Genomic DNA, 26504 nt, shown 5'->3' with positions numbered 1-26504 from the left:
ATCCTGGTATGCTTCACCTCCGTGATATGCCACATCCTTACAATGAGGTCCCTACCTTAAATTTTTTAACTTCATCTTTTCTACATTTTCTCCATGTTCCCTACCAGAATGTTTGTTTTCTTGCTATCCCAGTATGTTCTCAATGCCCTTCTCTTTGTCCACCTGGCCAATTCCTCTGTCTTAAAAGTCCTACCCAAAAGCTAGCCCCACTTTAAAAGCATCTGTACCTCCTTTCTGTTGTCGCTAATATCTGGGCAGAATCACTTATATCCTCATCAGTGTTCCTATAGCACTTTATTTCTAAACATCTTATTGTATTGAATTATTTATATGGCCTCTTCACTAAATTCTGTGAATTAAGACAAGAATTTATTCATTTTTATACCCTCACCTAAGTAATTCAGCTAATGAGAAAAAGTAAAATGACACTACTATGAATATGCCTTATGATCCAAATGGATTTTATGGTTTCTTAAAAATGTTTTTAAGTTTCTTCTGTTTATTTTGCTTTGGTTTAAACATGATAGGACAGAAATTTGCTTTTCTTAATTATATTAAAATACAATTTACATGAAAACTACTCCACCATGGAATATCAAGAAAATAAACATTCTGGTATAGGGAGCATGAAGCAAATTGTAAAAAAGATGAAACTGAAAAAGTCAACTTTAACTATTAAAGGTTTAATATCATTTAAGTTTCATGGTAGGACCAGAAATGTGATATGGCAGTTTTTCTATTTTATTTCTGATAATAAATCATCTAAGTGGTAAATAAATATGCTAAACCTAAAGTTTTATCTCAGACTGAGAGATAAAAGATATTTTAAATACTCAATAAAAACCAGCAACAAAAATATTTAAAACAAACATGGGGATTAAAGAGGAAAATATCATCACTTACAAAAATATTTATAATAAATACAGCTTGAAAAATACAAATAACACTTTTTATCAACTCAATAAAAGCACTGGGTGTAAAAAAAAGATTTAAAAAAAAAGCACTGGGTGAGAGAATATTTAAGAAAATGTGATACTGTGTATATCTGCAAGTACAATTAAACGTTCAATAGAGCAATCTGTAACATAAATATCATCTAAAATGAAACAATGTCTATGCAAATGAGTTAAACTATAAACCTCCTCCACCTCCTCCTCAATTTTTATTTGAGGCATTATTGTCTATCCACTTTCCTAACCCAGAAAATTTTTTTAACAAAAGTTAGAGATATTAACTTTTTCTCTTCCTTGTTTTCCCCAACATCCAATCCCTAGGGCCCTGATATTAATCCCCACTTCTTTATCCATAATATTTCATATTTATTTCAAGCCCTCTTTCTGTAAACACTGTAAGAAGCTGATCTTCATTTTACTAGTCTCTCTTCAACTGCCCAACACTATTTTAAGAGTTTTCTTCTTAATAAAATATTAATCATTTTGTTACTTCCTTACTTCTTTTGATTTTTCAATACTTATAAAACAAAATACAAACTTTTTAATTGGAAATATGTGTAGTCTCCATAGTTCAGTTCCAAACTGATTTTTCAGCTTCCACGACTATGTCCATGACATAACTTGCTTTGCTACAATAATAAATTTCTTGTCGTTCCTTAAACATTTAAAGCCCCTGCATAGTTTCAGTCTTGGGCATAGGTTGGATCATCTGCATAAAGGACAATGACAGGTTTTACCTAGGCTTCTGCCATGATTTCAAAGTTTGCAACCATCTTGTATCTTTGGAAAACTACAGTTTTATCTGCTGACCATTCTTTTTCACCTCTAACTCTTATATAATGAACTATTATATTTTCTGCATGCTTGGAAAGCCAGGTAGAATGTTCAATTATTTACAACATCAATCTGATATTCTAAGAAATTTCTCCATCATTGAAAGATATTTGTCATTAAAATAAAGAGTTTGTATTGCATCAGAATTCATGAAAATGTAAATAATTGTGAATTCATTCAATTAATTTTTTACAGTAATTCTTTTCAATATTTTGAGATGGCAAATATCTTCTTTAATCATACAAACTCATGCTTACTTAGATTGTTTTCTGCTTTTATATAGTTTTGCTGAAATTGGTCACTTTGTTTCAGTTGCTTGTTCAATAAAAAGATTGACATTAAAAATTCTTAAAGCTATTATTTGCTTCAGGTTTTTAAGGAATTACATAGATTCACATTAAATACAGAATGTATTGAACATGAAAATTATGTTGGACTTTTTTATTCAGAATGTAAAATAAAATAGTAGTTGGATGAGTAAGGTCTGGAATCAAAATAATTTGAATCTATAGTCTGCTTTTTCTATATGTATAATATAAGCCAATGATTTAGCTTTTGTGAGACAGAGTCAGTGGGAATTATAGAGGAGAACCTACCTCATAGGTGGTTGTGTTAATTAAATGCAATATACTATGTAAAGCACTAAGAAGAGTTCTGGGCACATAAGTCTGTGTTCATTTTTTTAAATTATTATAGTTATTATTATCAAACTTGCAGTGCACTGAGCTGGCTCTTACAGATTCAGACAAGCTGATTGGCAGTGTCTCTTCCCATCTATGCATTTTAATGACTTCATGTGGGTAGTTTAGAGTGGGCCATGATGGAAGTATTTACATCACAGAATCAGCAAATGCTACCAATCAGACTCTCCTCCTCCTCCTCCTCCTCCTCCTCCTCCTCCTCCTCGTCCTCCTCCTCCTCCTCCTCCTCCTCCTCCTTCTCCTTCTTCTCTCTAGAAAGCCAGTTGTTAAACAATTGCCAACATAGTACTGCATCAACTCTATATTGCAATAATTCAGTTATAGTTCTGCATAAATCAGTTCACACTACAGGGCTGTAATAGTAGTAAAACAAGTGGCTCATCATAGTTTGGCTAAGGTCAAAGTTAAGCAATTCAACTGATCTATACTTGATGTCAAAACATATGTAAAACTTTATTTTAAAAAATATCTGGTGTTAAAATATGTGGTTCATCTCATTTAATAAGTTTTTATGAGTAGAGGTACCAAAATTTACCACATACAAAAAAATAAATATTTCCATATCTAAAATTTTCTTACAGTTCTGTGGCTTTGGAATAGAAATAGGTTCAGCTGGGTATGAAGCAATTGATTAAAAGACTGTTTCCTCTTTCATTATCTAGGGAAGAGTGTACTCATTGCTTACTGCCAATGATCCTTGATAACTCAACAATAATATAGTCTTCAAAGTTCTTTAAAGTGTTTGGTCTCATCTGGTGCTTTGATTTATTTCTTCTTTGTTTTACTGAACACCTATGATGTGCAAGAAAATGTGTCCAATGCTATAAATACTATTATATAGATACTATGCTTATTGTTTATTTATCATATAAGTATGATGATATATGTTATATAATATAAATACATAATAATATTTATATAATGGAAATTATATATTATATAAGTAGAGTTATTATAATATATAAGTAGAGTTATTATATATGTATGATATCCTTGTCCATCAAGAATGCATTCTAGCATTCTGGCCTAGTTAATTGAGCTGTTCACAATTTGATAGAAAGCTATTTTCTACTCTTACCTCAGCCACTTCATCCTACTCTCTGCCTCTCACACTCTGCAACACAAAACTACTTTAATTCTCAAACACTTAGGGGTTTTTTTAGTTGTCATTATTCACTTCAGAAGACATTTATTGGACATCAGTTATGCACTGAGCACTGTGTTAAGTGTCAGGATTTCAAAAATAACACAGTTATTTTCCAGGAATGTACAGAATAGTAAGAAGTAAAACATACACATTTATTTCCATATAGCAGAATAAAAGCCACAGTGGGGTATAATGAGGAACTGAAGAAAAGGGCGCCAAATCTTAGCAAATGTAGAAATGGTACCCAAAAACTCATTCTTGGAAGACCCACTTATACATCCCGGTCCTCTAACCCTATAATTTTCTATAAAACTCCCCCTTTTCTCCAAACTAATCAGGTATTGAAAGGAAAGTGACCACAACACTCAGAGCAACCAAAAGATCTTTATTGCAGCAGTGCAACAAAGAGAAAAGAAAGAAGGAAAGAGAGAGAGAGAGAGAGAGAGAGAGAGAGAGAGAGAGAGAGAGGGGAAGCGCACACAGGAGAGAGACAGAGAAAGCAAGAGAGATAGCAAGAGAGAAGGGGGCCTGGCAGGAGGGAGTTTTTATAGCCCAAATCTAATGGGGCCTCTGGGTCTGCAAGCTGCCTTGTTGGCTCAAGGCTGGGTTAAGTGTTCAGCCTTGAGCAGGGTTGAATTTCAGACTTGAGGCAAACAGGTGATAAAGGACCAGATAGAGGGGGGTTTGAGTTCGTGGGCTATCTTGAAGCCAACATCTGTTCAGTCTGCCCTGCAGACAACACAGTTCAGCCTGCTCTGCACCCAACATGTATGCCTCCATATTTCTACATTTCAGACATCTACTGCAATATTCACAAAATTACAAAATGGCTAGGTGTATATATACTATATCTTCCACCAAATTATTAGCTTCTTGAGACTTAGAATAGTTAATTTATCTACCTTCATATTGTCAGTATTTAGTATGAGATCTTCCACACAAAAGACAATAATAATTTTTAATTATTGGCTTGACTATATACCCAATGTGTAAGATATAAAATAAGTAATATTAAATATAAATATTATAGAATTCTAATTTTTGTCTTGAAGTGTGAAGAATAGGTAAGAGGCAAATAATTTTTAATCAATAATTATGTTGACTTCACTGTAACTTGTACAGAGACAATCAATCCTGAAACATAAAGTCGTACATTTTTGCATTAGAAAGAAAGAAAGGGAAACCTTTTAAACTTATACAAGTTTAAAAAAGCCTTGGGAAGTTATGTTCAATTCCAGGGAAGCTCCCAAATGAAAATTGAGAGAGAGAGAGAGAAAAAGAAAAGTATAAAATAACCTCCATTTCTCAGTAGGAAAAAAATAGACAATTACATTAAAAAGAATATAAACAATATAAACATATTTCTTGGCTTCCAAATAAAAAACACTAATTGCCAAGATGGTTTCAGTGTCTGTTGGCAATTATAAAAACTGTTGCCCAGTCAAATAAGCCTAGAAATTTCCTCTATCAAATGTAATTTCCTTTTTCCCATCAATCTAATTATAGGAAAATGCACTCAAACACTAAGTCACTCTGTATGAATACTTTTATATTTTTACCATATCTTGTACATACATACCTATATTGCATTATTAGAAATATAATCACCTGTGGAGAAATCAAATTTTCCCTATATACACATATTATAACATCAGATTATACTCTATAAAGTTATAAATATATATTAAACTATATACACAAATACACAACTATAATTTAATAATAAACATCAAAAATAAATTGTTTTAATTTTTTGCTCTTTAAAATCAGTATGAGAACAAGTGTTTTCCAACAGTTATGGTTTTATAAGTGGAAAATTATGTATCATACTTATTGTACTGATTAGAACATAGAATCATATTAAGTTGAGTTATAAGAATAATATTTGAAATTGTCAGAATTCTGAGTAATTTAAGTTTCATTTTTAATACCAGGGACTGAACCCAGAGGCACTTAACCACAGAGCCACATCCCCAGACCTTTTTTGCCAGGGACCTTTGTCTCTGGCACTTTTTATTATTTATTTTGTGATAGGTTCTCACTAAGTTGCTTAGCACCTCGTCAAGTTGCTGAGGATGGCCTTGAACTTGTGATCCTCCTGCCTCAGCCCCCTGAGCCTCTGGGATTAGGGGTGTGAGCCATCATGCCCAGCAGAGTAATTCAACTTTTTCTAAATAGTAAAATGGCAGAAAAATAACTCGCCGAGAATGAAAACTAAAGAAATGGATTAATCAATCATATAATTGCTAAGATCCATTCTGAATCAAGAACTTGGCATTTTGAATGATATAAAGGAAAGGTATATACCATAGTTTATGCACGTGCACGAGCACACACACACACACACACACACACAAGAACTTTACAATACAGGTGGATGCTAAAATAAAAAAAAAATTATATGTCATGGTGATATTTCATTGATTATTCCATTCATTTTGAGACCACTGGAAATGAAAATGAAGAAAATGTCAACCTCAGATATATAATCAGGGAGGTCTTCATAAGATCTGAATAAGACCTTGAAGAATAAGCTAAAATGTTAGTGTTGTATGAATTAACTAATGCACTGTAATTCAAATTTTTCTGTGGAATATGCTAATCCCTTGAGAAATTCCTCATTTGAAATACAAATATGAGTGGAGCACTAAGAATACTACAGATTAGTAGTTGGAGGAATCTTTTGGGTGTAGAGATGCTAGAGTCAGATCTTCATGAGAGGGCATCTTTCCCAGCTCAGCCTCATGTAATGTCTTCTATTCTGCTCTAACTTCAGGTAGAGGAGTTGGTCAGAAATTATTGACTGCCATAACCTGTGAACTGCTCCACTCCCAGTTCACCCCACAGAAGAGCATCACCATAAATACCCCCCAAAATGAAATTTTCCCCTCCGAGAGAAAAGAAATATTGTCATAGATCTGAGGAGATTCATTTTTGGCATAGTGTTTTAATAGAATGTACCACCAAGTAACAGCACAGTCCTTGGTATAGAAGTGATCAAGAACAAATACCCAAAGGAGGAAATAAAAAGCACACTCACCTTACAGCATCAGTGCCACGCCATCCTAATTCCCTTAATATTACTGAGTAAAGCTTTCTTAACTAAAGGTATTTTAGCAGTTGCCTTACAAACACTCACTTCTGGTACTGGTAATCCCTAAAACATAAATAGAGTGGGTTACTGTATTCTTTCCTTCAGACCAAAGTGGCAAATTGTTCACACAGCTTTTAGGATAAAACAAATACAAGCAGAAATAACATCATTAATGGCCCATTATCTTAGATTGGTGGATTTATTACCCTCAACAACAGAAGAAAGAGCATCAATCTATTTAGTAGTCCTTAGAAAGGTCTATTTTTAAAAATGCATGTTGAATCCATAAAGACCAAAAAAATAACTTTAGCTTTTTAAAAACTGGCCTTAATCCATTGGATTCAAACTGCTTTCAAAATGGTCATGCTCCAGAATTTCATTTATTATTTTTCAAGTAGTACAAAACATGCATGAAATTTTCAATAATGTTTCTAGATATTAAGACTTTCATAGAAAATGGACTTGATAGATTTAATCCTTGGGCTATATCTACTTATGAATGACCCTGAAGTTTATCATAGTACTAGGTCATTTTTTATAAAGAACAAATGTGAATTTTATGCAGTTATCAAGTTTGTGCTTATTAACTGGTCAACTAAATTAGTAAATATAGTAAACTGACCACCCAATGTTTGCAGTTCTATATAGCTTTGATATTATTATTTAATTTATAATAATTTTAATAATGTGATCATTTCATCAACGAAACCGTTTTATCCAGAGAGACACTGCATACCAGACACCAGAATAGCATTGAGTATAAATAAATATTTGCTGAGTAAGGATAGTAGTAATGGTTTGCTATATGTGGTTCATTTTTATGCCATAGTGAGAGAAAATTATTTGTTATCATTACTTAGCTTTTTTTTAAAACACAATAGACTGCTTCTTACAGATTCTCACAGAAAGTGAGTCATTTTATCCATTCATACATTTGAGAGTCAAGAAGGTCTTAGGGTATATGCATCCTGAGTATCAGGAACCTACAATATTAAAGAAGCAATACAATTAATCTATTTAGTCTTATTTTTCACAATCATCACGTTTGTGTTTGTGATACTGCCATAATCTATATAACCAGAACTGAGTAGAAACATACATATACTATAAACCTAAAACTGCTCTAAAAAATAAAGCCCATTTTTAAATAAAAATATATGGATCATTGATAAAGCATGATGCTTTACCAATGTAAATTTGTAATATCAAAATACTGTTTGTATTACAGTGTTATTAATACTTAGTTTTATTAAAATATCCATTCACTTGGCCTAAGAAATCTTGAACAGAATGTGCATTCTAGCTTCTAGCAGTGGTGTTATGATCAATGTATTTAATCTGATTTTCATGAGCAAATATGAAACGTCCCCAAGGAAATTGTTTTAAATGAGCTCAAAACTGAAGTCATGAATTTAATTCAGTTTTCAATAGGAAGAAACTGGCTCAGTGTTATCTTAGATGCAAATTAACATTATTAATTTACTATCTAGAATAGCATTGAGTGTTAATAAATGTTTGCTAAGTAAGCTAGTAGTAATGGTTTGCTATATTGGGTTCATTTTTATGTCATAGTAAAAGAAAATTATTTGTTATTGTTACTTGGTTTTTTGAAAACACACAATAGACTGCTTCTTACAGATTATCACAGAAATATAAGAACAATGGTGATATATTTTCCATAAAAATACTATGAGAGACAAAAAATTTTACCAACATTGTTAAGGATATGATTGATAGATTTAGGGTAAATTTCAACTTGTATTACATAGGGATAGATCTGGAGATATATTCTTGGAACACATACCATATATATCCTATCTGTTAAACCAGACTAGTATAAATGATCTCAAATTTAATTCAAACCCACTATTGTCATCTAGATTAGGGTCATTCCCTTTATCATCCTCTTATAAAAGAAAAAGAAAAAATACAAATTATAGCTTTTTAGCTGAGCCTGTTCATTATAAAATGAACTAATGGCTAGACATATCAACTTGCCCTTTAAAGCTAGCTCTGAAAGAAATTACCAATACCCAAGTGAACAACGAAAGGGTCTAAGGAAAATGCAAACTCAATTCTGTTGGAAAATCCTGGACCAATTAGTGCTCCTTTCAAGCAACAAAATAAAATGGAACTTACACACTGAAAATGTAAAGACAGGAAAGGGGACATTGCTCTAGAGACTCAGAAAAAAACACATTTCCAGAACTAATATTCTATAAGAAACAAAAAGGAAATTTTAGAAGACAACTTTTTTCATCTTCAGATAAAGAAAGAAAGAAAGAGGGAGACAGAGAGAGAGTGAGGGAGGGAGAGAAGAAGGAAGAAAGGAAGGAAGAAAAGGAGGGAGGGAGGAAAGAAGGAAGGAAGGAGGGAGGAAGGGAGGGGAAATGACCTCTATTGAACCAAAACAGAGCAATAGCAAACTGAAATAAAAGTTAGAATTGAAAACATACAAAATGTATTATCTTTACTGGACATAAGAACAAAGTTACTAGTATTGAAAAACTAATCAATGTTAAGGAAAACAAAAATTAGACTTGCCATAGAATATAGAGGAAACAATAATCAGAGTAAATGTGATGAAAAGAAAATTTTATACCTTAGATTTTTCTAGCACAAGGAGAAATTGACACACTCTGTCTAAGCCAAATCCAAATTTCCAGAAGAAAATAATTCGATTGGTTTATCAAAGTTCTAATGTCTGATCAAGCATCAAACAGCAGCCAGGGACTAACTTTTTCAGACTGAATAAGAGATAAGGGAGCTGTAGGTTTACAGGGTAGGCATATTCTTATAAACGTATCTGCCACAAAGCCCAAATTTGAAAACAAAATTATATAGATATGATATGTGATGGATGGATATAGATAAGTAGACATAAGTACATAAGCACACACATACGTGTATGTAGTGTTTGTACATTTGGATAAATTAATAATCATTTATTTTAAACACTAATATTTTCTAAAATACCAACATGCATATACTTCAAATACAGATTAGTATTTTTATTATTATCAGTGGACCATTTTTCACTTTAGCTAAGTTAGATATGTACTTTTATTTTACTTTTTTTTTTTTTTTTGATGCTAGGGATTGAACCCAAGACCTAGTATCTGTTAGGCAATAACTTTATCACTGAACTATACCCCACACACTTTCTTAAAGATAGTATCCTAAGTACTATTTGACAATACTCGAATGAGTAAAATCACCATTATTTTCTTGGAGTTTACAAACAATTATATAGAAAGAATAACCAGGGCACAACCAGATTCCTTTCTCAAGTTTTATCCTCCTTGTCCCATCTCTCTTATAATCCTCTTTTGTCAGTCATACTTATTTTCATGGACTCATCCATCACTTGTATAAGAAACTACCTGTTCTGTATTTCTAATGCAGCCCTCTTACCAAAGTTCCACACCTGCTGGTCCTTGATGTCTGCTGATTTCTCCACTGGATGTGCCACAGCCTTTCAAATGTAAGACATATGTCCAGATGGTAAGCCCACTTCCTTACTCTCCTTTTCTCTAAACTTGTCCTTTTTTTAACTAAAGTAATTATCATTATTTCAGTGAGCCAGTTCCAAATCTTATGATTGTGTTTGACTTTGCCTTCTCCTATATATGAAATCAAGAATCAAATTCTGTACATCCTATCCCAACTATATCAAAGTCACATATTTTCATTTCCACTGCTGTTTTTCTGGTTCAAGTTCATAATTTTATATAATTTTAGAACTTTTCTTCCATGTGTCTTTACCTCCAGTTATGCCTCTTCCACTTCTATCCCCTGGTAGTTTTTTTTTAAAGTCAAAAGTGAAATTTTGTATTCAAATAAAATCATACATAGAATTTCTATTTATGGAAAATATAAAATTGAAGCTGTTATCATTGTAAATGATCATTTGCTGATTTTATTTTAATTTTATTTCATTTAATCAAAAATATAACAAATCATACTGAAATAAGAGACTAAGGTATATTTGTGTTACCAAATATCAATGTCCCAACAGAAATATTGCAGTGGGAAATTTAGCAAAACAAACATTTACCTCTTTTATATTTTAAGCAATTTGAATAAAAGTAGATTCCTTGATGCCTCTAAGTTTGGTGGCAACATTAATGAATATTTAAAATGACTTAATAAGTATGTGATTTGCAATTTTAGTGCAAAATTGTCCATGATATTAGACTATAAATTTTTAGTAACATGTTAAATATCCTTTATCTTTGTTTTTAATGTACTCTCATCTCCTAATGAAAGGGGGAAAAGTGAGACAAATATTTTGGTTTTCTCCTCAAGGAGTGTCATAGTACTTCACATTCTTCCTAAATTTATAATCTACTATAGCAAGTTTTTGTTACCTCAAGGAAAACTTGGGGAAAATGAAACTAGAGAAACATTCTGTCATCATCAAAAAACAATTACTGGAAACTAGGATTAGATACTGAGTTGCACCTGGTTCCATCACATTATGGGGACATAACTTCTAGAAAGCATTGTAATATGGACTTTCTAATGAACTATAAAGTGAAGATAATGATAACTGTTTTGGATTCAAATAACAGGATTGTAAAATAAAGGCCATAAAACAGAAGGTATTATAGTATAGTTCTATACTTGTATCCCTAATAAACATATAACAAGAAAACAAGAATAATAGAATAAAAGTAATGGAATATCAAATAGTTAATGAATACTTTTAAATACTTTATGGTTTATTCACACTACAGAAATTCAACCTTCATGCTACAATTTATCCAAGGGGGAGAAACTAGTGTTAATATTATAAAGTGTCTTTATATCAGAATTAGGAATTAAAATTTAATCAAAACAGGAGTTTTATTCTTGTACAATGAAACATATACATTTGGCTCTTTAAAATGAAAAATAGACAACATAAAATTTAACTTGGTAATCATTAGATGGATTGACATTACCTAATATCTGGTGTTTAAATACAACTTCATAGTTTGTACAGTCCTTTAATATGCCCTACTTTTGTTAATCTTCACAACAACCTTGTAAACTGTCTGTCATGGGCTAGGAAGAGAAAGATTCTTCTATTAAGAGTCAATATTTCAGCTTAACACAAAAGATGAATAGCAGCATTAAAGGCAAACCAAGGTAAAGAAGAGTTGCAAAGAAGAAAGAGCATGTATAAAAGAAGAAATACTTCTACATGCTTAGTAAACTACTGACACCATGGTACACTAAAGAGGCATGGCAAGAGGTAGGACTAGACGGTGTGAAAGAGCCAGCCAATGGTCTTGTGCTAAGGACTTTTAATTTTTATTGCTGAAAGGGAGGAACCACTGAACGGTTTTATTCAGGGAAAGGACAGGATTTGTTTGAGTTTTTGCACAGTTATGAGAATGAAAACAAACAAGTCCAAGTCCAAGACAGATGAGAATCTGAATGACACAGTAGCTGTGAGGGCTGGATTCATGAGATGTTTAGAAGGTGAAATTCACAGGACTTAAGAAATGATTGGGGAGAATGAGAGAAAACGGGGATGCTGAGGATGGCATCCAAGGTTCTGCATTGGTAATGGGCCCCAGCACAGTGCTAAGGAGCAGAGGAGGAGAACAGCTTCATGGAGATGGGGGAGTGAGGGAGATAATTGTTTGAACATGTTGAGTTTGAGGTGTCTGTAAAAAAAAAAAAAAAATCCTGTGATGTTCTGTAGGCAATTATAAATAAGAAATTGGAGAGTAAGACTAATATCCAGATTTAGTAACATCAATAGTCATTTTCTTCTAGAACATTCTCTTCTTAGGAGTGGCAAAATAAATTTTAAAGGAAGAATATGGTAAGAACACTAAAAGAAATGAGTGAGTCCTCCATTTTTTTTTCTCCTTCAGGTAGTAGATGAAAATTGAGCATTCTGAAAAAGGTTACTTTTATTTGGGCACACCACCAAAAAAATTTTAATAGTGTGTTGTAAAGACAGACAAGTAGCAGTCTCTGCCACATGGTAGAAAATTCTAAATACATAATATGGTTTGAAGTTTCTCAGTAGATGGAGGCTCTTGAAGAAAATGATATGACCACAGTATTTGGAAGATCATCTTAATTAAGTACGGTATGTGGACAAGACATTGGTAAGATATAAAGGTAGAATCATAATATTAATTGAAATGGGATGAAAGAGAAATTGAAGCTGACTAATAAAGTCATTTGGTAATATTACTAATGCATACTTTGGCTCAATTTCCTCCTTATCTGTAAAATGGTTAATAATAACACTTATTTCATATATAAATAAGGTTATTGAGAAGTGGAATATTGAATATCAAGAATATCACATTCTCACTACCTAATGCCTGGCCCAACACAAGTGCTGAAAAGCTGCACGATAATAAACGATGAATTAGATCAAAAGGAATTCAACTGCAACCACTACTGTGCTAGTCAGTTTTCTGTCACTACAACAAAATGTCTGCAATAATTCACTTATAAAGAGAAAATGCTTAATTTGGCTCATAGTTTTGGAAGTTCCAGTTCTAGATTTGGAGGCCCATTGCTTTGGGCCTTTGATAGGAATAAGAGATGTCAATGACAGGGATCATATGGCAGAAAAAAGCATTTTGCCTCTGTTTTAGTCAGATTTTTTACCACTATGATCAAAAAACAATTTTAGTTAATTTTGGGCTCACAGTTTCAAAGGTCTCAGTCTATAGATGACTGACTCCCTCTCAGGACCTGGGGCAAGGCAGAACATTATGATAGAAGAGTGAGGTGGGGAAAGCAGCTCAGGACATCACACCAGGAAGCAAAGAGAGAGTTCCTCATATCAGAGACAAAATACGAACTTCAAGGGCATGCCCTCAGTGACCCACTTCCTCCATGCACACCCTGCCTGCCAACAGTTGCCACCCAGTTAATACCTATCAGTGGATTAATGCTTTGATTAAGTTAAACCTCTCGTAACCCAATCATTTCACCTCTAAAATGTCTTGTATTTTCTCACACATGAGCTTTCTCACACCTCAAAAATACCTAAACCATAACAGCCTCATAGCCAGAAAGGAAAGAACAAGAAGAAGGGGCTCAGGATCCCAAAATACCCCCAAAAGGGTATGCTCCCAATGACCGAAGGACCTCAAGACCTCTCCTCCTAAAGTCCTACAGCAAGTCCCACAAGGGCCACACTGACAACCAAGACTTCACCACCTGTACCTCTGGCGAACATTTAGCATCTAAACTAAAACAATTACAAAATGAGACTCTTAGTTACTCGAGAATTTTTTTCTTTCTTAAAAATAAGGCCAGTCCATTCTCCAAGAGATTGTAATATATAGGTCCTAAACCCACACTCTGAAAAAAAAATTATATAAATATATGTTGTGTGTATGTGTGTGTGTGTGTGTATCAAGAATAATTTTCTCTTCTTGAACTCTCCCTCCTTGGGATAGTAAACTTTAAAGGAGGAATACTGTAAGAACACCAAAACATGAAGGAGGTAAAAGTATAAATTCAGTTGTGAACACTTTTTTGTTAAAAAAAAAAATGTTGGTTTGGCTTTTATTGGTTGATTTCAAAGGGATGTAGAATTCTACTACTTTTATTTTTTCTTAAAATTTTTATTGTAAGATTTTATGTGGAGGTTGAGAGTCTCAGTACAAAATCTATATTAAAGAAAATAGGGGCTGGGGATGTGGCTCAAGCGGTAGCGCACTCGCCTGGCATGCCTGCGGCCCAGGTTCGATCCTCAGCACCACATACCAACAAAGATGTTGTATCGGCCGAGAACTAAAAAATAAATATTAAAAATTCTCTCTATCTCTCTCTCTCTCTCTCCTCTCACTCTCTCTTTAAAAAAAAAAAAAAAGAAAATAGGTTAAAGGGAGAAAAAAGTAAGATTTGCTTTAGGCCAGAAGGGTCTTCGAAGACTCTTTTGAATCAAATGGTGTCCAAAGTATAGAGGTCTCAGAAAATGTATTCATATATTATTTGTAGTGTTTACACAATTTTAAAAAAAGAGAACAGTCTAACACTGAGAACTATCTAAAAAGTCATCAAAGAAAAGAAATAGGCATCATGTACAATACAGTATTTGTGTGTGTGTGTGAGTGTGTGTGTGTTTTGTCCACTATCAATAATGATAAAAATTTTCAGCTTAAGAGGGCTGCTATAAATCCATAGGCCAGGCCCAAATGGAGGAGAGATAACAAATAAACATTTCATTATTATTTTTATTCTTTAGGCTGCATACCACCTGCATCTGCTATGACCATTTCTGAGGTTCTAAGAAACTTCTAAGACACTCAAAATTTTGATCATGATTTATTCAATAGAGCTTTAAGAAAATTTGTTGTGAATTTTTCAAATTTCAGAGGAAACTGATAACTATAGCTAGAGAGTATATTTCAAACTGAATTTAGATCCAGTCATAGATTGCACAGCACAGCCAAATCAAAGATGGACTGAGAAAAATGATCAACTAGATCTATTAAAATTATAACTTAATTAACCCCTCCCCTGCACATACAGGCATGGAACACTGACTCTATAGGAATCACTGCTTCATGGTCTTGCATTTTTTTTTTTTACTTATTTTAATAAAACACAGTAGAAGGAATACAAAATGCATACAATGAAATATGTCAGAAAAACAATGGTAGGATTTTATTCTAAGAAATAACTTCTTATTTGACTTTAGGGAATTAATTTTGTTGGCGTATCTGTATATTTTAAAATAGAATAAAAAGTCAGGATAAATATAAGGGTCTTACATAATACCTGTCCTCTATAAAGATTAATACCCTTATATTTTAAAATAAAGTCACTTTATACATACAATAAAATTAGCATAACTATTATTTATGAATTTAAACAAATATAAATCCATTTATTAATTTCCTGCAACAATGACTTTCAAAAACTTACTTTTCTTTCAATTTTCTATATACTCCCATGCCTTATATTCCAGCGTTCTTGGCTCATATATGTTATACACAAATATTTCAAATAAATAATATTACAATGAGCTCAGAGGGCCATAAGATTAGACCTGTTCTATTCTGGCATTTCACACTCCCACCATCCTACTCAGTTTTCAACTTGTTCTTGCCACAATTAAAGCAGGAGAGGAATATTACATAGAGTTGTGTACACCTAAAAAGTTATTCTTGGTTCCATTGTTTGTTTCATTGAATTTGGGAAGTGGAAGTAAGACTGAAATCTTCTGAAAGAATATAATTTGCTGTTGTGAAAAGATACAATGTTTCAGTTAGACAATAGGAATAAATGAGAAATCCATTAATTACCCTGAGTCAATCATTCCACCTTTTATATATATAACATGGCATCACTTTGTACCTCATAAACATATTATAATTTGCCACTGTCCAATAAGAAGTTTTTAAAGAATCTATCTTGCAACTGAAGAAAAGAAAGGAACTCTCAGTTGTTTCTGGTCAGTTGATTCTATCTAGCACTACTGAAATAATAACCATCTCTCTACAGTACCTTTTGTTCCCTCTTTTACTGCCCCTAACCCACTCCACTCCTACCCCTCCGCCAAATTCCCAGGTTGTGAAAGCTGACACGGTCTTTTGTGATGTTGGGGTATTAGCCTTAGGTAATTGGCCCTAGATGTCCAACTGTTAGAGCTGATGGCATTCTTTATTCAACAGGTGCAGTACTCCTGTCCCCTTACCCTTGGGCATAAAAGATTGTTGGGTGAGGTGTCTCCTCTTCTGTGATTACTGGAGACCTCTGCAATTGCCTAGTGAGGAGAGCAAGAGAGGGCTCCCTCATTTTTTAGTTTTCCTATGACATTTTTTCTCTCAAAGTTCATTCCATAATTCTAAGAGGGGAATTTGCTTTCTGTAATTTAAACATTAATTCCTTAGATGTCTCTTAGAACTGGCTAATAGTTCTACTATTCCCTACTATGATTTTGTGCTGCATATAAAGTTCAGCTAAAGAGAATTTTTAAAAAAATTAAACAATATCAGAAGCTTAAGAAGATAAAGCTACATAATAACTGGAGATTAAAAATTAAGATATCGCATTTAGGACGCCAAACAACGCTGCTATACAAATGGAATTTTTAAAAATACAGTTGCCTGTCCACTTAGACAAAGCTGCTTCATAACAGCGCACTCGTCTAAATCACATCCACCCAATAACAGAGCACAGTTTAAAGCATCAGGATATAAATATTTTTTCCTAAACACAAGTTGAAAATAAGTTATCTAAAATCGAGTTTCGCCACGGAAGAGACCTCCAGAGTGCAATAAATAGGTACATTGTGTAGAAGTGAAGAAATGGCATCATGACCCTTTGGGTGGATGCAGAGTGCACTGCGGAGGCTGCTCTCCAGAGAGAAACCAGAGATCGACAAAAAAAAAAAAAATGGGAAATTACTTTGAAAGCCTTAGTCTTTAGGACTAACAAAAGCAATTCTTCCAGAATTGACTTTGTCCCCGCCCCATCCTGGAAAACATAAAGAAATTGCTTGGCCCCGGAGCCCCGCTGCGCAGTGCGCACTGCGGCCCAGGAGCGCGGGGCTGGAGCCCGCCCGACTCAAAACGTGCTCGGCTGCCGCAGCGCGTGGCGTCCGCACGGCTCCGGAATCCAGGTTTCCGAGGTCACCAGCATTGGGAGGAATTGCCCCGCCTGGAAGGGACGGCCGGAGGGGTGTCCCGGGAGTCCCAGGAACGCGCTTTCCCTCGCGCAGTCTTCCCAAGGCGTCTGGCCGGGGAAAGCACGTTCCTAAGCTCCCAGCTGGAAGGCTGGCTTTGAACGTGGCTTAACTTCACCGCCTGAGACCTCACCTAGCACGAACCTTCGTTTGCCAAAGACTCGTGGGGTAGTTTTTCTGGGTCCCAGCTTAAGTAACCTTAAGTGCGTTCAAAACTGGATTCCCCTTTTGGAACCAGGAGCAGTTGCCTCTTGGCAACGGAGAATAGTCAGTGTAGAGCCTGTTTGCCACGGGAGGCGCTCTTGATGTCCGCAGCACAGAAAGGTCAACGCTGCAGTTTTCCTAAACGTGGAAAGATGGTGGAAGACACTCTGCAAAATAGTAAATCACTGATTAAGAAAAATGTGCATCTTCATTGTTCTCCCCGAACTTCTCTTCCTTGAAAATAAAACTCCCACCTAAATGTGAAACCCAGAAGTGACTTTTGTTAACTGCATTATTCCCAAAGCAGAGGACAGTGCCTTTTATTATAGTAGGTGGTTCAATGAATAATTGTGGAATAGATGCAACTGGGGAAAGTGATCAGGTTAGGAACATCTGAGAAATCTTTCCAGGTAGAGAGGGACCAATACTTTCTGAACACTAATCATTGCCAAGTCTTCTAGGCTTTGGCAGGCCTGTTGGGGTGCAGGGCAGGGCTGGCAAAAAATTGTAGATCTTCAAGGGCACAAAGGGGGCTTTATGAATAGCCTAGTCCGAGGCCTGAGCCCTCAAGCCTGTATTCCCAGAATGACTCATTCTTTTCCCTCCACTCTCCCACTCCTCCAAAAGAAAAAAAAAAGATATTTAATAAACATTTATTTTGCGTATACGAAGAAGATGCTTATTACGCTTTTGTAGTTAGCTTATTAAGCTTTTATAGATTGCATGACTTTTCCAAGGCACGCTGGCCAAGAAGCCTTGGGCCCAGCTCCCTGCAATACACATTTTTCCTTCACGGTTCTGAACTTGCACCCCGTGCTAGCTGAGCCAACTCCTAGTACTTTTAGCATAAGACCTCGCTCGAATGAAATGGCCCACGGCAAAATGAAATGTATAGTCCTTCTTTCAGTGAGTCAGGTAGACATGCTCTTAGCTTTCAGAGTAAGCTTTCTTGTAATATTTCTGCAGTTTTCTCATTCACCTCACAGGCTGACAAAAGGTAGACGAGAGGCAGGCTAGGACTGACAGCAGCAGGAAAAGCGGGCTCCATGTGTCCCATCTTGGCCTCAGCCACAGTCACCAGGGTCGTAACCGCAAGTTGTAGTGATCTCAACCCGCCATCCCTGGTTCCAGTCCAGGAGCAGGCTGCTCGGGTGGGGTTTCCAATCTACCTTCCTTTCGAGTTTCTGCTAAAATCTGGAGACTCGGAATCCACCCGCGGAAACTCCGAGCCCCTCTAACTGAGCATGCGCCATTGCCTGGCGGCTTTTGGTCACAGGCTCCCAGGCTCTCCAAGCTGGGCTGCGGAGCAAGGGGAGGAGAGAGAAGAGGAAAGGGGAGGGGGTACCTGGGGAGGCGGAGGCTCGCGCGCCTGCGCATCCAGCTCCAGGGACCCTAGGTTTTCTATGGGATTCCCAATCTGCAGCAGAGATTCACCGGAGCGTGGTGCAGCGGTGGCTGGGCTTGCAAGGCGCGATCCGAGAGGGATTTCAGCAGCCCAGAGCTTCAAGAAAAAGAGAGAGAAGGAGAGAACCACACACCAAGACGGCTTAACCGTTTACCTGAATTAAATATATATATATTTTTAAAAAAGAACTGTTGAGTTTTATCATTTTCGTTAAGTGACCGTGCGCAGCGCTATAACTGTAAGTGGAAAATACAATCTTCGTTGCATTTCTGCATGTGTAGCTCAGCCAATTGTCAGGGAGATGCTTGGCTATTGTCACATACTTTGCTTTGCATAAATGCGTTTAAATGCATGGTGACAATTGCCTTAATGTTGGCGAACAGAATGTGCTGTTTAGTCCATGGGGGACCTTTGGGATTACTGGGGGTGGTGGGGAGGGGAGTGTTTATATGCGGCGTGTTTCGGGAATTGTCTTAAGCTAGATTTAAGATAGGTGAACCGAGATTCATTTTTAGTTTCAGTCTATAAATAGGCGGATTTCCATAGGCAGATTTAAGTACCTAATTGACGGACCATGAAGTTTTCCAGTTGCTGATAAAACTATTGAGCGGTTGCAGTCAAGTACCAACCTGTCATCCGTGGGGTTGGTGCACCATTTTTCCTCACCGTGAAAAAGCAGCAAAGGTGTTTGATAAGTAAAACTGAGTGGTTGAGATTGGTATGACCATCGGGGTTGATTGCTAAGCGGAATGTTTAAAACCCAAGGAGTCGGGCGCAAAATAAGCACATTTCTCTTAGTACTTAGAACTGAGTAATTTTTTTGGTTTTAGTCACAATAGTGAATGGGGATGGGAGGGTGGTGGAAGAAAGCTGTTTTACTGCACTGTCGATTTTGAACCGAATCTGAGAATCAGAGTTGCTGAATGGGGACTATCAGCCCCAAACTACTTACCTGCCTTTGCATTCTGTCTGTGCCTTCTGGAATGCAGGTTGAGAAATGCAAGCCCAGATGTTACATTTGGTGGTGTTTCTTTAAAGGAGAAAAGGTCGTTTTGCGTTTTGAGTTTAAATGGGTTGTTCCTTGCCCAGAAGTGGAAGAAGGGTCTTTGCAAGGTCAAATCCCATGTGGAAATCAGATTGCTGAATACCCTCCTCGGTGTAAGGGGGCAAGGAATGGAGATGCTCCTTATCGTGGAGGAGATGAGGTAGTGAGAGCACAATACTGCATGGATCAGTGCCCTGCCAGATGCTGGAATGGGAATCCATTTTTCTAGAGTTGTCCTCCTGTCAGTATTTTGGGGACTAAAATGGAATGAAAATGTTGATGGGTGTGGAAAGCACAAAGTATACACTCTGTGTCACTTCCCACTTGAAGGCAAGAGAAGCCGTGAGATCTATTTCTACACATTTTTTTTTTATTTAAAGGAATTTCAGGTTGAGCTAAATTTCAAAATGAAACTCTTGTGAAGACACATTTTACTCCCACCGTAATTTAAACTGCCTACATTTGTGTGTGGTGTGCATGTGAGTACCGCATCACTGTGTGCCTAGCTCATGAGTGTGCTCTCATCGAGCCTTGGTGTCTAATAACCTCAGGAAATGCTGCACTGAAGCAGGTCGGCAGAGCAGCGTGAGGCACGCAGGCAAGAGAAGAGCAGGGCAGTGTGTCTGGATTTCCACAGAAAAGCAGATCCAATCTCTCGGGTGGAATTACATAAAATTTTCCCCAACTAGGGGGCCTCATTATAACCCTCTTTGGCCCTTTGATCAGTCCAAGTATTTCCAAACCCTCAAGGGAATTTATAATTTATTGAAATGGATGAAACCTGAAATTGGAAATTAGAGAATAACCTCTCCTTGGAAATCAAAGTATACATCATCCTGCCTTCTCTATTCCTTCCTCCTTTACTCTAGAGGAGGAGGACCAATCAATTGTCACAATTGAGCCATACTCCTTTGTCATCCCTGAGAGTTGGCATTGGTTCAATGAATGGTGCAGGTATTGCTCTGCATTCATAAATGGGTGGTAGAGAAAAAGGGGAAATCAGGTATTAAAGCTCTTAGGTATTTGGTCTCAGATTCACTGGATCATTGGCTAACATTCTAGGGGGTCAGATCAAGCACAGACCTTGTAAAATATCTAGTCCCAACCCCTTGTTTACAAACAAAGAAACTGAGGCTTAGAACCTTGGAGCTATAGAAAAGTCAATTGACTTCTAGTCTGTGGACTACACAACTAAAAAGTAATGTTGAGTGGAGATGTTCCCTCTCTCTGCAGTTTTCAGCATCCTGAGTGACTTTGCTGCAATCTTCAGATAAATGTCTGCTTCTTAGCACATCTTGTGAGATAGTCTCCAGGGGGGGGCCTTTTACACCCTTTCTCTTTACTTTTCTTTTCCTTGTAAGCTTTCTTTCTCTTTTCCATTGCCCCTCACCTCTAATATACCCACCTCATTGAATTTTTAGTCTACCCTTCCTGGCCTCCTCTGCTTCTCTGTCAATTTTGGGGGGATCTGTACAGTTTGGAGGAGCACTGGCAAAACAGAAGGCACGAGCAACTCCTGTATGAGAACTGTCCAGAGCCCATTTCATCCCTCCCTGCTCTACTCCCCAGAATCCTCTGGGAATCCAGCTTTAGAGACCTTGCAGGTGCCTTCCCAAGCCCTCTGCCCATCCAGCCTCCTCCAGAATTGCTGCAGCTGTAGGAATAAGGACCTAGTGGAGTGAGGAAGCTGCAGTGTAAACACAGTGGGCTCTGCCAACTCTTCACTGGCTCCTAGAAGGCAGAACCCAAAGCCTGTCTTCAGTCTTCATGGAAATCCTCCAGATGAAACCACCTGCCGAGAAGGGGAGGGAAAGGGCCTGGAAGACTGCAGAAGGGTGCTTGGCATGGTGCTACAGGGGAGGGTGATGAAGATTTTAGACCCCTGAGAGCACTGAAAGTACACGCCCAGCATTCCTTCAGGCTGCACTTCCCTCCTCTTGCGCAGCTTTCTTCCTGACTAGCTGGACTGGGGCTGCGCAGCAGCAATGGGGCCTGCCCAGCTGCCTCCCTTCTTTCGTCCTTTCTTTTTTCTCTCCCTTCTTTTCTCCATTTCTCCTTTGCACCCATAAAAATTTCCCAAGTGCCTACACAATAAAGTTCTAGGCCTCTTAAAGATAACTTGGATTCTCAGTTCTTTCTCCAAAAATGGAATCTTCCAGGCATTTGGAAGATGGCCGCAACCTCAGCAAAAGTCCCCTTTAGGAAAATGCCAGCTATTCTTCTCCCAGAAATGTGGGGGCCTTAGGGGATGTGGGTGAGATGGGTAGGAGGTGAGGCCAGAGGAAGGCCACGTTGGAGTCTATTTCTCATTTGACAGAGAGTTAAATAGTCTTGGAAGTCGTTGATACTGAGGATACAAGATGGTGAGGGCTCAGCGTGTGCACCAGTTGGCAATGCAACATCACCCTCTTCCTTCTTCCCAGACCTTTACTGAATTAGGATGAGCTCTGCTTGAATAGATTCTGTATGTATGTGTGTGTGTTTGTGTGTGTACATATATATTTATATATTGATATATTTGTTATATTATTATATAACAATGTTCTTGGTTAATTAGGTGATATCTAGTCTTGCCACCCCATTCCAGGCTATTCTGAACCCCAGGATTCCTCTGCAGAGACCCAGACTTGTAGCTGCTAAGTGTCCTACTTTGATTTGCCATATGTGAATCACATTGTTTAATTGATCACATGACTAGGAATGCTCTAGTGCTCCTGTATAAGAGTTTTTACATAGAATAATATAATTAGGAATATTGCCCTGGGTAAGCTACAGGTTTTTAATTTGGATTGCATGGAGATATGGATTCCAAACATGGCTGAAAATCTTCCTGGGGAGTTTCAAAATATGACATCTGACATCAATATCAAATGTGTTTTTCTAATTGATAAGATCAATATATTTTAATGTTGTTCTAAAGGTCTTTTCTTTGTATTCAGTGATTTCTATACTCCTTGAATTAGTGATTATCTAGAAATATAGGAAGACTTTTTTATAGAAGGGATCACATTCAACTAATCCAAGGTTTCAAAATCAACAATATCCATCTCAGTTACATATAGTAGATATGAACATTAATTTTCTTTAAGTATCTAATGATGTAGAGTTAAATTAGTGAATGATGTCTATTTCTACCCCATTGGTTAATTCACATAATTAACAGAATAGACACACTGATAGAGTCCATATAAGTTACCAAATCATCCCTTCGATACAAAAAAATATATATAATCTTTAGTGAAATGATTATCTTGAACATATGTCTACAATATGAAAACACAGTCTGCAAGGGCAAAAATTTCAATAATCTTTTTCACATTTCCATATTTACACAATGTATTTTTATAGTAAAAATTTAATAATATTTACCAATTAAATATTTGTTCTAATAACAATCATTTGCATGTCCCTTGTTAATTATATTGACAAATCATTTCTACTAAAGCTATGCATATAATCAACATTGCTTTAAATATCCTGGTTATTAAGGAAAATGCTAAAGATTATTTTATAATTTATTTTTAGTGAAGGTATAATGCATTATATTAATGCCTTTAAAAGTAGAATATGCCTTTTCATTCCCTCATATGAGTATTTGTTTCGTTTCTTAATAAGTAAAAAGATAAATTATTTTTACCTGTTTACAAAAAATTGGTATTTGTAAGTCAAAGAGGAAATAGAAATCTAGACTTTGGTGGCTTTGAGTTCCACTTATTTAAATCATAGTCTCTCAAACTATGGAATTATTTTAATGTGTTCATACTGTGAAGGGACCTCAACACTTCATTTCTCATTTGCAGTTTATTTCTAAAGATGACTTATGCTTTCTTAAGTGAATCAAAATAGTTTGAGTAGCTCCCAGCTTGGTTCATTGAGAACTTCATTAAGGGAAGGATCTCAGGGATGCTTTAGAATCTAGTTAATGAATGAAACAGAAATGGAATAGCAAATTACTGAAGAATCCTCAAGGAGGTTTGACACCTTAATAATAAGGTGCCTCTGAATACATTAGAGATGTTCTATAACCTTATCAGCTAACTTAAAGCACACAAATTGGGTAACTTTATGGTTCTTGGGTTTCTCTGGATTTCTCCATGGCCTTACTTCACTGTCTTCTCACCAGAGATGACCTGCTGTGCAACCACCAAGTGTTTATTTTTGTTAAAAATAAATGCATGGTATTTCCAACAACTCGTTGTATTATTTCTGGGTAAGCATTCTATTCCCTTTTTTTTCTGAATTACATTAAGACATGGAGTACTCCTCATTCAACAAGTGGCCTTCAATCTCAATATTGCTATTAAAATAATTGCTGAACTCTTTATAGAAAGTGAGTTCTTTTAATTAAAAATATTTTATTTTATGAAGTATTTCTCTTAAAAAGTGTTAACAAGCCTGTTAAATTTACTTGCAATTATTATAGATCCATAAGATAAATCCTATTTTTCTCAATTCTTACTCACATAAGTATTTTCTGAAGATAGAAATCTATTAATTTAAATATACTTTTTCTCTCTTACTTGGTATTTGTTTATTATCTCTTAGGTTCTGAAAGACTATGAACTTTTGGAGAGCTGTGTATAAACAGATTTTTTGCAAATCATTAACATGTTAAATGTGCTTTGAAGTCCAGACGATTTTTTAATGCAAATAACCATATCTTAATATTTCTATCCTCTTATATTTCAGAATTTTTTGTAGTTTATTTTTTTAAGTAGTAAACTGTGGTATTCCAGGATTACCTTGTGTTTAATATTTTGTATTTGTTGTATTAATTTGTGATGAATGTGTTCTTTCTGATTTCTTGAAATCCAATCTTAAATTTTGAATAAAATGTCTGCTAGGAGACTCATTAAACATTATCAATAGAATTGAAATGTTTACTAATATGATATTTTATTTTGAAAATATCAAGTAATGCTGTACAAGTCTGTCTTTGATTAGCAGCTCCCATTTGGTAGAATTCTTGGCATTAGATTTTATGAGTTAATGGAAAACTATCAATTTTGTTTATTCCAGAAGTTCAAGTGTTTCTGCAACTTTTACATAAAGTGCTTGGTGTTTACTTTCTTGCTCATATGGGAAGTTTTATGAAAACTTTTAAAACGTGAAATAAATGTAATCTCTACAGATAAAATTGTTAGTTTTGCTTTAAATGATTATGGTATTCTTTTCCTAGAATGAGATGAAAACCATCCATTTAATTTTTCATCTTTTTTAGTATGTGAGTGGGAAAACTCCTCATCAATATTTCAGTTGACTCAAAAAAATTATGAAAGGAAATATAAACAAGAATTTTTCAAGCTAGATGCAATTAGTTAAAAATCCCTGGGTCCACAGTTTCTTAGTTCTATGAGCTTGAATAAATTGTTTAACTTCTCAGTCTCAGTTTTTATACAAATTCACAACATTCTTGAACAGAAAATAGATTATATATGTAAAGAATATAATGTCTTATTATTGAAAATGTGTAATAAATGATAGATATTCTTATGATTATCATCCTTTTTATCAGGAACCAATGTTTCACAAGCAGCTTTGATCTCAGAGATATAGGAATCCCGTTCGTAATGGAATTCCTAAATAAGGAATTCAGCTTTGAAAAATGGTGGACAGTTAACAGTGCTTAACTTACCTGATGATAAAACAAATATTTATTGAGTAAGGGTGCCAACCATGTGTAGTAACTGTAGAACATTAAATAAGCTCCCATCCCAGCCCTCAAGAAATTTATGCCCAAGGGGGAAGATAGATAAATGCATTGCAGAAGTCAAGTGAATTTAAAAAGGCATTATGGATACATAGAAGGGAGAATTTGGGTAAGAAATAAATAGCTACAGTGAAACCTGAAGCTTCCTATTTCTCCTACTACTTCCTTAAACATACCCCTTTCCATTCCACCTTTATTGTCACCATCCTGCCATACAATTGGGAACAACAGACTATGGAACTGAAAGGACTTTTTTTTTTTTTACTTATTGAATGTATTTTAAGGTTAACTATGAATTATTGCTCAATGTTATCATTTGGCATAGGCCTTGTCCCTACTCCCCATCCCCACAGTCGATCACTGAATTTCAATAAAAACATTTGAAGAGAGCTGCCTTTTTAAAGGTTAAATATTATACTCTAATACTTCTATCATGAATACCTTCCAAAAAAGGGATTTTTATCTGATAGTCTCCACACCTCCCCTATTATTCTAGCTCATTTCATGACTAATCTTTCAATGTGTGTCTGTGGGAGGAGCCTTCTCTGATCTACGAATTCATTCTTTTCTCCTAGGGCTTTTACAAAGAAAACATACCTATACCTCCTGACAGCTCTTTTGTGTCTAGTCCCTGCACACACACACACACACACACATACACACACACACACACACACATACACGTGCACACACACACACACACACACCAAATCCAAGATGGCCTCACTGTCTTTAACTCTTCAAAGAGCCT

General features: G+C 35.7%; 1 protein-coding gene and 1 long non-coding RNA gene across 2 annotated transcripts in view; one reads left to right on the top strand and one right to left on the bottom strand.

Annotated features, from left to right (window-relative positions):
• Window positions 1–15011: 15011 nt before the first annotated feature.
• LOC120885037 (uncharacterized) lies at window positions 15012–19123 on the bottom strand. The gene is made up of 2 exons (XR_005727521.2): window positions 18573–19123; window positions 15012–17760 (listed from the first exon to the last, which is right to left on the bottom strand). It is a non-coding gene; the product is annotated as an uncharacterized LOC120885037 (long non-coding RNA).
• The window catches only part of Vsnl1 (visinin like 1), a 103666-nt gene continuing 96102 nt past the window's right edge, over window positions 18941–26504 (top strand). Inside the window, exon 1 of the mRNA XM_005322624.4 lies at window positions 18941–19236. The gene's annotated coding sequence lies outside the window, so the exon portion shown is untranslated. The remainder of the gene's footprint in view (window positions 19237–26504) is intronic.

Source organism: Ictidomys tridecemlineatus, chromosome 12 (genome assembly GCF_052094955.1).
Source record: "Ictidomys tridecemlineatus isolate mIctTri1 chromosome 12, mIctTri1.hap1, whole genome shotgun sequence".
NCBI lineage: Eukaryota > Metazoa > Chordata > Mammalia > Rodentia > Sciuridae > Ictidomys > Ictidomys tridecemlineatus.
This window is presented reverse-complemented; position numbering and strand designations above follow the sequence as displayed.